Here is a 13,322-nt window from a genome sequence, read left to right on the forward strand (position 1 = left end):
ACCATGGGGACCAGATGGTTCTGGAGCCAGACCCAAGGCTGACCTCAATCCTTAGCCCAGTGGAGGAGGAGTGGTTCTGGTTCTGAGAAGGAACACACTCCGTCGGTGGTTCTGTTCTGTCTCTGAGGTCCCGACTCCGCTCTGCCACCCAGCCCACGCAACGCTGTTTCATGGAAAACACTCCTGGTGGGAGAGCGGGAGGGAAGGAGGGAGAGATGTGTGTGTGTGTGGGGGGGGGGGCTGGTAGAGAGAGGAGAGGGAGAGAGAATGGAGAGGGAGAAAGAGAGAGAGGGGGAGACCGAGGAGAGAGAGAAAACAAGTGAAAGTACGCTTCTTCAAAGAGATGAACACACACACCCCTGTGCCTTCAGGGAGAAGGTTTGACTGACTCTGTGTTCTCTCCTGAGTATTTATCCGCCTCCAGAAGTAATGTGAACTGTTTGGTTTCTATCTCAAATAGAAAGGAGTTGTACAACAAAAGCTCTTTTGTGGCCAAAAACCGACAAGCCCAGTAAGATCGAAGCTCAAACAATGACTACAAACAATGGCACACAATTATTTTTCTCCTTAGAAGCTTTCCTCTGTTACTGAATGCTTGCCCATGCATTGTTTCTGTTTTATTTCAATGTTCTAGTTATTCAAAGGAGCCCACCAAAGGATACCGTGAAAAGTCGCTATGCTGCAAACTGCTTACAGAATCTGTGATATAAAAAAGACTCACTTTTTGCAATCTGCTTGACCTATCCCACTGGACACAGACGTCAATTCCACGTCTTTTCCACGTTGGTTCAATGTAATTTCATTGAAGTGAAGCGGAAACGACGTTGATTCAACCAGTGGGTGCCCAATGGGATGTGAATATTAGGCCCGGTTCTTTTGTCTTCTGTCTCTTTTGGGCCCGTGGGACATGTCTGTTTTCTGGATAGCAGCTTTGTTCTGAATAGCCTTTGCATGGACTGTGAAAACAAATATGGCCAATACAAAGCAGCTTTCTTTCTGAGCGTGATGACATGGCCTCCTAACAGAATAAGCCGACTGGCCTTTGATTTCTTGCTGCAGGGGGGTAAACAGTTGGTTGGTGTGAGCTGTGGGAGGTCAATGTACGTTGATGTACTGGAGTGTTTAGTTAGATGGAGCATATGTGGATCTATTTTTCTACATAATGTTTGCATGTGTTATGGTGCCCACTGCATTAATGAGCCTCTTATCCTCAATGTTTTTCTCACCATCACTGTGTGTGCATGCGTGTGAGTGTGCATGTGTTTGCATGCGTGTGAGTGTGCATGTGTTGCACAAGGAAGGGTGTTTGAGCCCAGGAGGACCTCATTAGCAAAAAGGACCAGCAGCTAGCTGTCTGTTTATTATCAAGATTTCTGTCCCAATTGTCCCTTATTGTTATCACACAGTGAGAAAATGCTAAATATCATGGATTTTCGTGTTCTGTTACTGTTTTTGCCAAGGAGACCCACTAACGTTTTCCACATGAACTAAATAGCCTGCATAACGCTGTGTACCTTGGGCCAGCATTTTGATTCAACCCTAAGACAGTTGTGAATCAAGAACGCTGGAATACTTAGTAAACAATCATCCAGATGTGTTTTACCACTGGCTCATCTGCATCATGTTTGAGGTTGTGGTGGTCGGGACAGGGAGGGACTCTGATTTGACTGGATGTCAACAGTACCCAGAGTGGATGGGCACATCATCAGGGGGGCTGGGATGCAAGTAGGATGGAAGATGGGCGATTCAGAGCTCTGTTAGCTCTGTTAGCTCTGTTAGCAGCCAGAGGGGAGGAGGAAGGGGAGGTGGAGGAAGAGGAGGAAGGAGGGGAGGAGGAAGAAGAAGAGGAGGAGGAAGGAGAGGATTAAGGAGGATGAGGAGGAGGAGGAGGTGGTGGAAGAAGAGTTGGAAGGAGGGGAGAAGGAGGAGAAAGGAGGAAGGAGAGGAGGAAGAGGAGGATCAGGAAGAAGGGGAGGAAGAGGAGTAGGAAAGAGAGGAGGAAGAGGAGGAGAGGTGGAGGAAGATGAGGAAGAAGAGGAGGAGGGAAACGTATCCATCCGACCGTAACATTGTCCACGGGGGATACAGAGCAAACACGGACTACACATGTTCATACTGATGCTAACATACTGTACTGTACTTATGGAAGCACATGCAAACACACACATTCACACACATGTACGAGCAGAAGCGTGCACATACACACACACACACACACACACACACGTGTCCATGTTTTAGACAGTATTTTGATGTCACATCAATATATATGAAAATAAAATCCTTAAATGTTCTCATTCAACTACATCAATGTTCATCTCCCATGCACAACTAAGGATAATGGGAGAAAAGGGAGCAACGTACTGTAAAAATAATGGAAACACCAACATGAAACGCGACAGAAATTTTTAACTTTGTTTCCATTGAACATGCCATACTAATAAAGGCATTTTATGTAATTACATGAAGAGTGCCTCGGTCCTCCTTTCTTTTTGATGACCCATTTACCCCTTTACCAAAGAGCACCTTCTGTCTGCCAAGATCTACTAATGTGTACCTTAGCAGCGCTTCCCTTACTCCTGTAAGGGAACGGCCTGTTTTAATAGGCCGTTGGGCCACCACAAGCCACCAGAACGAACAGCTTCAATGCGCTTTGGCATAGATTCTACAAGTGTCGGGAATTCTACTGGAGGAATGTGACACCATTCTTCCTTGAGAAATTCCATCATTTTGTGTGCTGTTGATGGTGGTGGAAAACGCGGTCTCAGGCGCCGCTCCAGAATCTCCTATAAATGTTCAGTTGAGATCTGGTGACCGAGACAGCCATGGCATATGGTTTACATCGTATCCATGCTCATCAAAACATTCAGTGACCCCCCCAACACACACAGATACCCTGCTTACCCTTCACACACACACACACACACACACACACACACACACACACACACACACACACACACACACACACACACACACACACACACACACCATTGATGTCTAAGAGGCCAGCTCAACACCGATAGCCCTGAAGCAGCTGTGATCCCTCCCCATGTGAAAGCACATGTGTTCCATATCCTGCTCTTTGTCCGATCAAAGCCTACCGCGGGCCCTTACAGTATGGAACAGGCCTGTGTGAGCACGCTGAAAATAAAGGCCAACTCAGGTATGTCCTTCCTGTCTCTCTCACCTGAACACATATTGAATGTTCTGGGTGAAATCAATGTCGTGGGACAGTATCCTGTGTAGTTCTTGGTTTTTGGCTCAGTGGGTTCAGTGGGTTGGCTCATAGGATTCACACCTTTAAACTAATCTAAGGTCACTTTTGCATTTTACCTCTCAATAGTAAGAGTAGGTTGGGGAAACATCTGCTGTAACTGGTCATTTGAGATAACATTTATAAGCATAGTGAAGTGATTCGGTTTGACCTAAAGAACTGTTCTAAGGTCAGGATATGTTTTTAACCTTCCAATGGTAAGAGTAGGTTGGGGCAACATCTAGTGTACCTGGATCATACAGTAGGTCTGACAAGATTCTGCCTCTGAGAAAACAGTATGATAAATTACATTCTTCTGGGTGGCAAACAAACAAAGCACCCAAACGCTCAACATGCTATATAACATATGACATAGAACTATGACAGATGAGATGACATTGAACTATGACAGATGACGTAGAACTATGACAGACATAGATCATATGCAGTACGTCATTACATGTCATGCAGAGTCCCCTTGACATCCTTTCCCAGTCGTTGATCACTCCCTGTCAGCAGCCGTGAAGCGTGGCAATAGTGACTTCAGACCATGGTCACGTTTTCCATGGAGGTGTTTCCCAGAGCTCGGCGCTGTATGATGGATGTTACCCATCATTCTGAAATCAGGAAGTGGAGGTCAGTAAGTGCTGAAATGAGGAAGTGGAGGTATAACCCTCACACCTCCTTTAGCCTTCCCAATGCATTTACTGTACTGAAACCGAGAGAATGAAGAACTGTTAGATGCTTGGAAGTAGCCCAGAGCTGCAAAGTGTAGTTGTCTCTGGCAGCCGTTGTTGATAGGCCAAAGTATACGTAAACAGATCTCGAACATTCAGATGCAACTTGATGGTCAACATTTGAAGTTCAAAAAACATGCAACTATTTTTTCATTATGCAACAATCATGCCAGTATGTAGTATTTATTAGGATCTCCATTAGCTGCTACCAAAGCAACAGCTACTATTCCTGGGGTCCGAAGAGGATTAGAACAACTACATCAGAACAAAACACAACAACAGCCTACATCATTAAATGAATCAATGCAACATACAAGACATTATTACAATTTTACTCTATTATTACAAATTACAATATAAAATCCACAATACCATAACATTACAATGTGTGTGTGTGTGTGTGTGTGTGTGTGTGTGTGTGTGTGTGTGTGTGTGTGTGTGTGTGTGTGTGTGTGTGTGTGTGTGTTCGTGTGTATGTTAGAGTGTGTATTCGTGTGTGTGTGTTTGTGTGTGGGACTCTTCACAGTTCGCATTGTTCCATGAGGAGTTGTTTTATTTGTTTTTTAAAAATTGGTTTTTAAATTGAGTTACTTGATGTGGAAGAGAGTTCTACGTAGTACTGCACATTCCCCAGAGTCTGTTCTGTCTTGGGGACTGGGAAGAGACCACTGGTGGCATGTATTGTACGGGTGTCTGAGCTGTGTGTTAGCTCCCGCGTTGCTGTCACGTTGTGCCTTGAGGTGTTGTTTTATTCTGTTTTTTTTTAAATCGGATTTTACGGCTTCGCATGAGTTACTTGATGTGGAAGATGTCTGAGCTGTGTGTTAGCTGTTTGTACAGACACTTCAGTGTTTTCTGCATGTCAATACCTCTCACAAAGACAAATAGTGATGCAGTCAATCTCTCCTCTACACCATTCAGATTCACAGTCAAGTCTATGAACCATGCCAGCATGACATTGTAGAGGAAACGAACGATAGAGAACATCCCTCAATCATCTTGACACTCTCAAGGGTGTTCCCATGTGTTCTGTTGGATGAACAGATGTGATAAGCCAATTTGAAAAGCACCACGTCACATCAGGGGCACACGCAGTGTCTTTCTGTTTCACTGCACCATCGGTTTCCTAGGCGACAGCCTTGCTGCTTCTGACTGGCTGAGTGCAATTTCCTGTTTTGTTTTGATTGTGACAATCAGGTTGAATGGTCCCTCCAGCGGGGCAGCAGCAGGGAGATGCCCACTAGGAGGTTATTATTTCTGGCAGGGAGGATGGCGCTAACTAACATCCCCCAATGCAAACACTATGCCAACTGCCGATGTGATGTGTTACAGCTGGGATCTGCCCTTCGTGAAGTGTCTGCATGTTGTTTGCAAAGGTGAAATTTGTCCTACAACCAATGCTTCTATTTATTTTGTTTATGGAGTAATTCTAGCCTGTGATTGTAGAGCTCTGTAGTGCTCTGGGTTTTTTTACAAACATGTCTTCATACATTCATGAACTGTATGTATATGTCAACACATACTCATACACGTGTCGTGTATGACCTTAATATGATGCTAATCTACAGTAATGGAATGTCTCACGTGACATTTTCACCATGGGTTAATCAAGTCGGACAATGTGAAAAGGACATGCCATCCAACAGTCAAAACCCATTAAATCAATACATCAACTACATCCGTGAAATAAAGGGCTTGCAACTCTTTTGTTCAGATGGTTGCATGCAGAGCGAACAGACTGTTATGAGTAAGATGTCCTTTTTTCCATTTTAGCTGCACTGGCAGAGAACCAAATGGAGACCGTTTGGCTCGTGGTGCCAACAGACCTGAGACAGACAGATTGTTTCTCTCCTATAAGAACTGTGACTACATGGGTGCGCCCCAAATGGCAGCCCATTCCCTATATAGTGGGCTATTCCCTATGGACCTTGGTAAAAAAAAGTAGTGCACTATATAGGGAATAGGCTGCCATTTGTGATGCAAACCTTCTGTGAAGACATACTCAGTAAAATGTTTCGCATACCTATGTTGACATATGAGCGAATGGAGGTGTATGGGTACAGGACGGTCAGGGTAACTAGAGACAGGTACAGTCAGCTATCTGTTTAAATGGTTATTAAAACCTTCTGCAACATTCTGTGCCCCGTCACCTGGCTCCAATAAATGCATCATTCACCATTGAAGCGTATGGAGAATGTGTGCTAAATATCCCCAGGTTACCAGGTACCAATAAGCTCCTGTGAAATTACGTTTGATAAGCCGTCCTCTCCTCTCCTCTCCTCTCCTCTCCTCTCCTCTCCTCTCCTCTCCTCTCCTCTCCTCTCCTCTCCTCTCCTCTCCTCTCGCACCCAGGCTAGCTTCCGGACCGCCACGATAAGGCACATACATTTCACTCAGGATATTAAAAAGCACATAGATAAAAATCCATGTACTATGTTGAGGGGTGTTAAGGGTTCTCTCTCCATCTGATACCGTTCTAAACTCATATTGCTAAAACAAGGCTTTGTATTACATGTAATAGCTGTCAAAACATATTGTACACACATTCTTTACCACGTCGTCTGCAAACACTATCATCAGCAGGCATATTACCCCGGGGTTGGTATTGTACTTCATGACTTCACAACACCTTTCTGTTATTTCAGGGGAGGTGAGGGGAGTTCTGCAATGACGGTATAGTCCCACATGGGAAGTACAGGAAGAATAAGATGTTATGACAGATTGTGCTCCCCTTGCTTTTAGTAACCTCCGGGGTGAGAGGCAACACTGTTTCAGAGATGATATTAATCCCACCATGCCTCAGGAGAAGGGAAACCAGTTGTTTCAAGGTGCAGGTTTTTTCATAACTTTGTTTATATGACCGGTTCAGTGGAAAGTAAGTAACAGTGGGACAGCAGAAGCGTCTGAAGTGATGCTCTGGATCCCTTGTCACCATCTTGACCAGAAATGATGTCACTCAACATGGAATTCTGAAATCAATTGTCATTATTTGTATTGCAGGTGCAAAATGGTTGTCAAATAAATCTCTGTTATGTCTGCACGGATTTAAGATAGACCAACACATTCCCTCCCCTTCTTCATTGAACTCGCAGTAGTAGCTTTGTTCTCCGAACATTTTTAGAATATGTTGAGAGATGGTTGTTTTTTGGAGGAGTAAGAAACATTTAAACTACAACTCTCTGGCAAGTAACATATCATTTAAAAGGGAACTTAGATAATTACAAATGACAGGACTGCTTTGGAGGACAATGTGGTACCTCCTGCTGACCTTGCAGTTAGTCAAACCGGATCTTGCCTCAGTGTCTATGGGGCAAAGCTAAAACTACACTATACACTCTTAGAAAAAAGGCTTCCAAAAGGTTTTTCTTATGGGGACAGCTGAAGAACCCTTTTAGGTTCTAGATGTAACCTTTTTTTCGAAGAGCGTAGAGACTGTTCTGGGCACGGCCGCCTTTAACCACATAACCATAGGCTCTCAGAGCAGGTTGTAATTATGCTGAAGCAGAGGTCCTGATTATAAGTAGGCTGTGTATTTGCTGAAGAGAAGACTCTGAGTACAGGCAGGGTCATCTTGGGCCTATACACACACACACACACACACGCACGCACACGCACACACACACACACACACACACACACACACACACACACACACACACACACACACACACACACACACACACACACACACATACAATGTCAATGTAAACCGTTCACTGAACATTCCTGAGCATGTGAGAGCAGGGGCAGAGAGGTGGCCGAACTGAATTTGGCCTCGGTCCTGTGAGCAGTAATAGAAAAGCAGAACCGTTGGCTCTCCTCCACATTCCTCGGTCCTCTCTCTCACTGTACCTCCCTCTCAGTGAGCCTGTCTGTAAAAAGACTGCTGGGACTGGTATGCACCATTTACTGTGAGAACTCACTTTGCACTGCAGATTGCAGCAGGCAAATCGTTTAAGGATCAGCTAACGTACGCTATATAGACAAGCCATAAGTATAGTCACTAATGTCTGTTTTTCTCAAAACACAGACACATTTGACATCAGTTGTGCAGGTAACGGGGTTGAAATGATTGAACAAACTTGACTTTTAACTCTTTACTACTTAATATAGTCCCAACAGGTGATATGTTCTCTGTCTTTCCCTCGCTCTTCCTCTTGACAGAACGACTCACTTGTTCTGCTTGATGACTTTGGATGTCGAGGCTCAACACTCGCTCAGATGGACTGCCGCACGAGAATATAACGAGTCCATTTCTAATTAAGATAACGCGTTCTCGTTTTAATGAGGATGCTATGCTGATGTTCTTGTTGAGCTACGTTTGATTGAAGGGAGAGACACAGATCTGCTCTACTTAAATGAGTTTAACGGTTGCACATATTTTTAGAGCCATACCAAATTGTATATAAAAAAAAGAAAACGTTCAATTAATCCCACTTGAAGAGACGAGCGGAATGTATTTTGAGGTACCTTTTAAATCTTTTCCCGTGGCCCACCGTGCATCTTTGGCATGGATGCCAAATCTGTAGTTGTATGCCACTCCATATCTATTGTTAGAATGAATAAATAAGATTCACAAGAAATCTTTTCCAAGTTGTGATGTTTTTCAATGGCCTCCCGCTCAGTCTACTGGGTAGACTAGTGATTGTAGATGGCCTGAAACATCATGCATCGCCGCAGAGGTTTTGTGGATAGGAAAGACGGATGTTGAGATTCACTTATCTGAAGTTTGGTAAAAGTTGCATCCCCGTGTGCTATGTGTATTACTTGGAGAGGAGAGAATGAATGAATAATGCAAGGTCAATGCCTGATGGGCATCTATTATTCTATTCCATTGTTTGGAGAGGTCTGAGCTTCAGCTGTCTCTGTGAAATATTGATTCCGTACTTAGCAGTTGTTGTGTGGAACTGTGGTATGAGGTCAGGACTTATCGGCTATACACAAGTGTGTATCTTGCCTTTCTTGTCCACCATCTTGGACGGGTCAGGCAATGACTTTATATTTTCTTCCTCCCCAATTCATTCCTTCTTCTCCGTCCCACCCTTTTTTATTTTTTCATTTTTTTTATTTCACCTTTTACCAGGTAGGCCAGTTGAGAACAAGTTCTCATTTACAACTGCGACTTGGCCAAGATAAAGCAAAGCAGTGTGACAAAAACAACAACACAGAGTTACACATAAACAAATGATCAGTCAATAACACAATAGAAAAGAAAAATTGAAAAATATATGTACAGTGTGTGCAAATGTAGAAGAGTAGGGAGGTAGGCAATAAATAGGCCATAAAGGCAAAATAACTACAATTTTGCATTAATACTGGAGTGATAGATGTGCAGATGATTATGTGCAAGTAGAGATACTGGGGTGCAAAAAGCAAGAGGGTAAGAAATAATATGGGGATGAGGTAGTTGGGTGGGCTATTTACAGATTGGCTGTGTACAGGTACAGTGATCGGTAAGCTGCTCTGACAGCTGATGCTTAAAGTTAGAGAGGGAGATATAAGACTCCAGCTTCAGAGATTTTTGCAATTCGTTCAAGTCAATGGCAGCAGAGAAGTGGAAGGAAAGGCGGCCAAAGGAAGTGTTGGCTTTGGGGATGACCAGTGCAATATACCTGCTTGAGTGCATGCTATGGGTGGGTGTTGCTATGGTGACCAGTGAGCTGAGATAAGGCAGGGCTTTACCTAGCAGAGGCGTATAGATGACCTGGAGCCAATGGGTTTGGCAATGAGTATGAAGCGAGGGACAGCCAATGAGAGCATACAGGTCGCAGTGGTGGGTAGTATATGGGGCTTTGGTGACAAAACGGATGGCACTATGATAGACTACATCCAGTTTGCTGAGTAGAGTGTTGGGGGCTATTTTGTAAATGACATCGCTGAAGTCGAGGATCGGTAGGATAGTCAGTTTTACGAGGGTATGTTTGGCAGCGTGAGTGAAGGAGGCTTTTTTTTGCAAAAGAGAAGCCGATTCTAGATTTGGGATTGGAGACGCTTAATGTGAGTCTGGAAGGAGAGTTTACAGTCCAACCAGACACCGAGGTATTTGTAGTTGTCCACCTATTCTCGGTCAGAACGGTCCAGAGTAGTGACCCTACTCCTCCCTCTCCTCTTCTTCATTGATCTCTCTCTATGTGGTTCTCAAAGCTACTGTGCGTAGAGCTGGAGGGAGACCCAGCATCATTAAACATGACAATTCACTTTACAGTCATTAAGTGGATGGCTTCATTGGAGGTTCCCCAAGGATTCATCCTACTTCTTAAGTAGGGGGGGGCTTTTCTTCAAAACTTAAAAAAGTTTCTAATGCCACCCATCATTCAGGTATGGTTACAGTGTGTGAATACTGTACGCATCCTAGTATGTGTATGATTGATGTACACAGTGCAGTGTATGCATGACTTAATTGTTCCCCTTTAGGAAATATGTTTCATTTTAAAAGTGAGTGAGGCATCACCACGTCCCTTCCTGTCCACATGAATGTTTCAGAGCTGGTGCTCCCCCCCCCCCCCCCTTTTGTGTCCCAGGAAAAATGTCCAAATACTTTCCCCTCACTGCTTCTCTCAGTTACCCTCTCATAGCTATACTGAAATAAAGATTTCTTATGAATTACTTATGTCTATAGCGTAGGCGGGCTAAGGCTTATTTATGTACAGTAGGTTTCGTCCGTCGCCATAGAACTTCAGTTGTTGGGGTCACTCTCGCTCATGATCCTCTCCTGTCCAGGGAAAATAAATATTCAGCATGGATTTATATACAAGATCAAATGCTGCAACCCACAAATCTGTTTACTAATGTTACAGGTGTACAAGGCAAGATCAGGACTTGGTTTTGCCCAGACATTATGTTTGAATAATGCACAATTATTATAAGGATAGCGCATTGGTTATGTAATGATTGAATCCTATCAAAATACATGAAGCGACTAATGCACTATGGGCCAGTTGTATGAATTTAATGCGGAATATTTCTTTCTGTATTTTGGTTGGTTTGAAAATTGCTTTTGGGAATGATTTGCATTGAAATTGAATTGGGAGAAAAGTGGTTCAGACAATTGTGATGGATTTTTCTCAGGGGCGAGCTAAGCGTACTGTCTACTCTGGTTGACTGATCGTAGTTGACAAACGGGTTTACTTATCTTTAATTTGTGTTCATTATTTCAAACTGAATGTTTTATCTCAAGGCAATGAAGGACAGGAGAGCAAAGCGGACTTAAGCAATGCTGGCCAAGATTACTCAATACAACAAACTAACCCAGTATATGTTTGTTTAGTCAATTTTGGGACAGACATAGTAACTTCTGGAAAACATACAGACTTTTTCCACATTTTTCCACATTTTGTTACAACTTTACTCTAAAATTGATTAAATAAAACAAAATCCAAGGGACTCCCGAGTGGCACAGTGGTCTATGGCACTGCATCACAGTGCTCGCTGTTCCAGTAGAGATCCTGGTTCAAGTCCAGGGTCGGTCGCAGCTGGCCATCACTGGGAGATCCATGGGCGGCGCACAATTGGCCCAGCGTCGTCCGGGTTAGGAGAGGATTTGGCCGGCAGGGATGTTCTTGTCCCATTGTGCTCTAGCGACTCCTATGGCTGGCAGGGCGCAATGCACGCTGACACGGTTGCCAGGTGTATGGTGTTTCCTCTGACACATTGGTGTGGCTGGCTTCCGGGTTAAGCGGGCATTGTGTTAAGAAGCAGTGCAGCTCGGCTGGGTTGTGTTTCGGAGGACGCACAACCTTTGCCTCTCCTGAGTCCATATGCGAGCTGCAGCAATGGGATTGGAAATAGGTAAATAAACAAAATCCTCATCAATCTACACACATTAGCTCATAATAACAAAGTGTAAACAGGTTGTTACAAAATGTATAAAAAAAACTTTGCTATGAGACTCGAAATTGAGCTCAAGTGCCATTGATCATCCTTGAGATGTTCTACAACTTGATTGAACTCCACTTGTGGTAAATTCAATTGATTGGACATTATTTGGAAAGGCACACACAGACCTATATAAGGTCTGACAATGCAAAAGGTCAAAGAAATTGTCCGTAGAGCTCCAAGACAGGATTTTGTCGAGGTAAAGATCGGGAGAAGGGGACCAAAACATTTCTGCAACATTGAAGGTCCCCAATAACACAGTGGCCTCCATCATTTTTAAATGGAAAAAGGTGGCCGCCCGGCCAAACTGAGCAATCGGGGGAGAAGGGCCTTGGTCAGAGAGGTGACCAAGAACCAGATGGTCACTCTGACAGAGCTCCAGAGTTCCTCTGTGGAGATGGGAGAAGGACACCCATCTCTGCAGCACTCCATCAATAAGGCCTTTATGGTAGAGTGGCCAGACGGAACCCCTCCTCAGTAAAAGGCACGTGACATCCCGCTTGGAGTTTGCCAAAAGGCACCTAAAGACTATCAGACCAAGATTGAACTCTTTGTGTCACGTCTGGAGGAAACCTGGCACCATCCCTACAGTGAAGCATGGCGGTGGTAGCATCATGCTGTCTGGATGTTTTTCAGCAGCAGGGACTGTGAGACTAGTCAGGATCGAGGTAATGCTTGGAATGTTTTGTCCTGTGAAACGCATTTAACAATGCCCACGTTAGTTTCTACTCCCGTCTCATGTCCTTATATTGGTTTTATAGTAAAACAGTGTGCTATTCAAAACTCCTCAAATACAGGTGTGCCAAGCTTGTAGTATTATACCCAAGAAGACTTGAGGCTGTAATCACTGCCAAAGGGTCTGAATACTTATGTAAATGTCATATTTCAGTATTTAATTTTTTATAAATTTGTCATTATGGGGTGTTGATTGAGGGAAAAAAATAATTTAAGCAATTTTAGAATAAGGCTGTAACGTAACAAAATGTGTAAAAAGTCAAGGGGTCTGAATACTTTTCAAATGCATTGTAAAACAGACCAATTAAACACGGACACCAATTTAAACAGTTTTTGTACACCTGCCTTTGAAATGATGGCATATTTCACTCCCAAATGTATGGGCTGGGAATAAGCCCTCATCTAGCGCAACACATACAAAGATGATGGTCTTGGTGGCACAGTTTGACATGGAATGATGGATTACAGGAATTTGTCTCGGCACTTTACTGTCAACTTTGATTAAGGTGTAGTCAGTGCTTGATGTGGGCCGGAGCTGTCTTGAGCGCCTTACCAGCACCTCCAATTTTGGCATACCGGCTTCTCTATAATCACCAGCCCAGATTCACACACTGAGGCAAAAAAGCTTGATCAAAGCGGAATGAAGGCGAGATCTGCATTAATTCTTTAGGATTGGTGGGTCCCCTGCGGGACGGTTGAGCTAACGTAGGCTAATGCGA

This window comes from Oncorhynchus clarkii, chromosome 18 (assembly GCF_045791955.1).
Source record: "Oncorhynchus clarkii lewisi isolate Uvic-CL-2024 chromosome 18, UVic_Ocla_1.0, whole genome shotgun sequence".
Classification (NCBI taxonomy): Eukaryota; Metazoa; Chordata; class Actinopteri; order Salmoniformes; family Salmonidae; genus Oncorhynchus; species Oncorhynchus clarkii.